The sequence below is a fragment of the Pleurodeles waltl genome, chromosome 8, assembly GCF_031143425.1.
Source record: "Pleurodeles waltl isolate 20211129_DDA chromosome 8, aPleWal1.hap1.20221129, whole genome shotgun sequence".
NCBI classification, from domain to species: Eukaryota; Metazoa; Chordata; class Amphibia; order Caudata; family Salamandridae; genus Pleurodeles; species Pleurodeles waltl.
In genome coordinates, this window is record NC_090447.1 from 1,507,792,045 (window position 1) to 1,507,794,544 (window position 2,500).

Here is a 2,500-nt window from a genome sequence, read left to right on the forward strand (position 1 = left end):
TGTTTTTTTATTTATTTTAAGAAATGAAAAAAGAGTAGAAGAAATAATAAATGAAAAGTAACATAAGAGAGGATTCTATGCATTTGTTCTAAGACGTGCACCACCTCCTGTCTGCAAGAGGCAAAATGCCTACAGCATCTGGTATTCCCAGGCAGTCTCCCATCCAAGTACTAACCAGGCCCGACTCTGCTTAGCTTCTGAGATCAGACAAGATCAGGTGCATTCAGGGTGGTATGGCCGTAGGCACAATGCACTCCTGTTTCAGGCCTCTTGTGTTGAGACAACCCACCGGTCTGGAGCCTGCTGCTCTCAAACACACCTGCACTCTACTGTTCACAAACTGCCCTCCTTCACAAACTTCTTACAGAGGGCCAAGCACACACCCTGTTTTGCAGCAGCCTTGCAATCGCTTCATCTGCACTTACACACAGTCTCGGACTGCCCTTTCTTTAGGGCTCAGCACAAGCAGCAGACCAGCTCACCACCAGCAGCTTGGGGTGAGTGTGAAGTGCAGAAAGATTCTCAATTTTCCTTCAGAAAGAGTGTATTTTAGTGTTATTGCTGTTTTTTTATTTATTTTAAGAAATGAAAAAAGAGTAGAAGAAATAATAAATGAAAAGTAACATAAGAGAGGATTCTATGCATTTGTTCTAAGACGTGCACCACCTACTGTCTGCAAGAGGCAAAATGCCTACAGCACCTGGTATTCCCAGGCAGTCTCCCACCCAAGTACTAACCAGGCCCGACGCTGCTTAGCTTCTGAGATCAGACGAGATCAGGCGCATTCAGAGTGGTATGGCCGTAGGCAGAATACACTCCTGTTTCAGGCCTCTTGTGTTGAGACAGCCCGCCGGTCTGGAGCCTGCTGCTCTCAAACACACCTGCACTTTACTGTTCACAAACTGCCCTCCTTCACAAACTTCTTACAGAGGGCCAAGCACACACCCTGTTTTGCAGCAGCCTTGCAATCGCTTCATCTGCACTTACACACAGTCTCAGACTGCCCTTTCTTTAGGGCCCAGCACAAGCAGCAACAGACCAGCTCACCACCAGCAGCTTGGGGTGAGTGTGAAGTGCAGAAAAATTCTCAATTTTCCTTCGGAAAGAGTGTATTTTAGTGTTATTGCTGTTTTTTTATTTATTTTAAGAAAGGAAAAAAGAGTAGAAGAAATAATAAATGAAAAGTAACATTAGAGAGGACTCTATGCATTTGTTCTAAGACGTGCACCACCTACTGTCTGCAAGAGGCAAAATGCCTATGGCACCTGGTAGTCCCAAGCAGTCTCCCATCCAAGTACTAACCAGGCCCGATGCTGCTTAGCTTCTGAGATCAGTCACATTCAGGGTGGTATGGCCGTAGGCAGAATACACTCCTGTTTTAGGCCTCTTGTGTTGAGACACCCCGCCGGTCTGGAGCCTGCTGCTCTCAAACACGCCTGCACTCTTCTGTTCACAAACTGCCCTCCTTCACAAACTTCTTACAGAGGTCCAAGCACACACCCTGTTTTGCACCAGCCTCGCAATCGCTTCATCTGCACTTACACACATTCTCAGACTGCCCTTTCTTTAGGGCCCAGCTCAAGCAGCAGACCAGCTCACCACCAGCAGCTTGGGGTGAGTGTGAAGTGCAGAAAGATTCTCAATTTTCCTTCAGAAAGAGTGTATTTTAGTGTTATTGCTGTTTTTTTATTTATTTTAAGAAAGGAAAAAAGAGTAGAAGAAATAATAAATGAAAAGTAACATTAGAGAGGACTCTATGCATTTATTTTAAGACGTGCACCACCTACTGTCTTCAAGAGGCAAAATGCCTACAGCACCTGGTATTCCCAGGCGGTCTCGCATGCAAGTACTAACCATGCCCGACGCTGCTTAGCTTCTGAGATCAGACGAGATCAGTCACATTCAGGGTGGTATGGCCGTAGGCAAAAACACACTCCTGTTTCAGGCCTCTTGTGTTGAGACAACCCACCGGTCTGGCGCCTGCTGCTCTCAAACACACCTGCACTCTACTGTTCACAAACTGCCCTCCTTCACAAACTTCTTACAGAGGGCCAATCGCACACCCTGTTTTGCACCAGCCTCACAATCGCTTCATCTGCACTTACACACAGTCTCAGACTGCCCTTTCTTTAGGGCCCAGCACAAGCAGCAGACCAGCTCACCACCAGCAGCTTGGGGTGAGTGTGAAGTGCAGAAAGATTCTCAATTTTCCTTCAGAAAGAGTGTATTTTAGTGTTATTGCTGTTTTTTTATTTATTTTAAGAAATGAAAAAAGAGTAGAAGAAATAATAAATGAAAAGTAACATAAGAGAGGATTCTATGCATTTGTTCTAAGACGTGCACCACCTCCTGTCTGCAAGAGGCAAAATGCCTACAGCATCTGGTATTCCCAGGCAGTCTCCCATCCAAGTACTAACCAGGCCCGACTCTGCTTAGCTTCTGAGATCAGACAAGATCAGGTGCATTCAGGGTGGTATGGCCGTAGGCACAATGCACTCCT

At 46.0% G+C, this 2,500-nt stretch overlaps 3 non-coding genes and 1 pseudogene across 3 annotated transcripts; all 4 read right to left on the bottom strand.

Annotated features, from left to right (window-relative positions):
- Positions 1-126: 126 nt before the first annotated feature.
- On the bottom strand, positions 127-245 carry LOC138254025 (5S ribosomal RNA). The gene has a single exon (XR_011196702.1). It is a non-coding gene; the product is annotated as a 5S ribosomal RNA (ribosomal RNA).
- Positions 246-688: 443 nt separating this feature from the next.
- On the bottom strand, positions 689-807 carry LOC138256883 (5S ribosomal RNA). The gene has a single exon (XR_011198310.1). It is a non-coding gene; the product is annotated as a 5S ribosomal RNA (ribosomal RNA).
- Positions 808-1,805: 998 nt separating this feature from the next.
- On the bottom strand, positions 1,806-1,924 carry LOC138257132 (5S ribosomal RNA; annotated as a pseudogene).
- Positions 1,925-2,368: 444 nt separating this feature from the next.
- Positions 2,369-2,487, bottom strand: LOC138254026 (5S ribosomal RNA). Its single transcript, XR_011196703.1, has one exon. It is a non-coding gene; the product is annotated as a 5S ribosomal RNA (ribosomal RNA).
- Between the last annotated feature and the right edge of the window lie 13 nt (positions 2,488-2,500).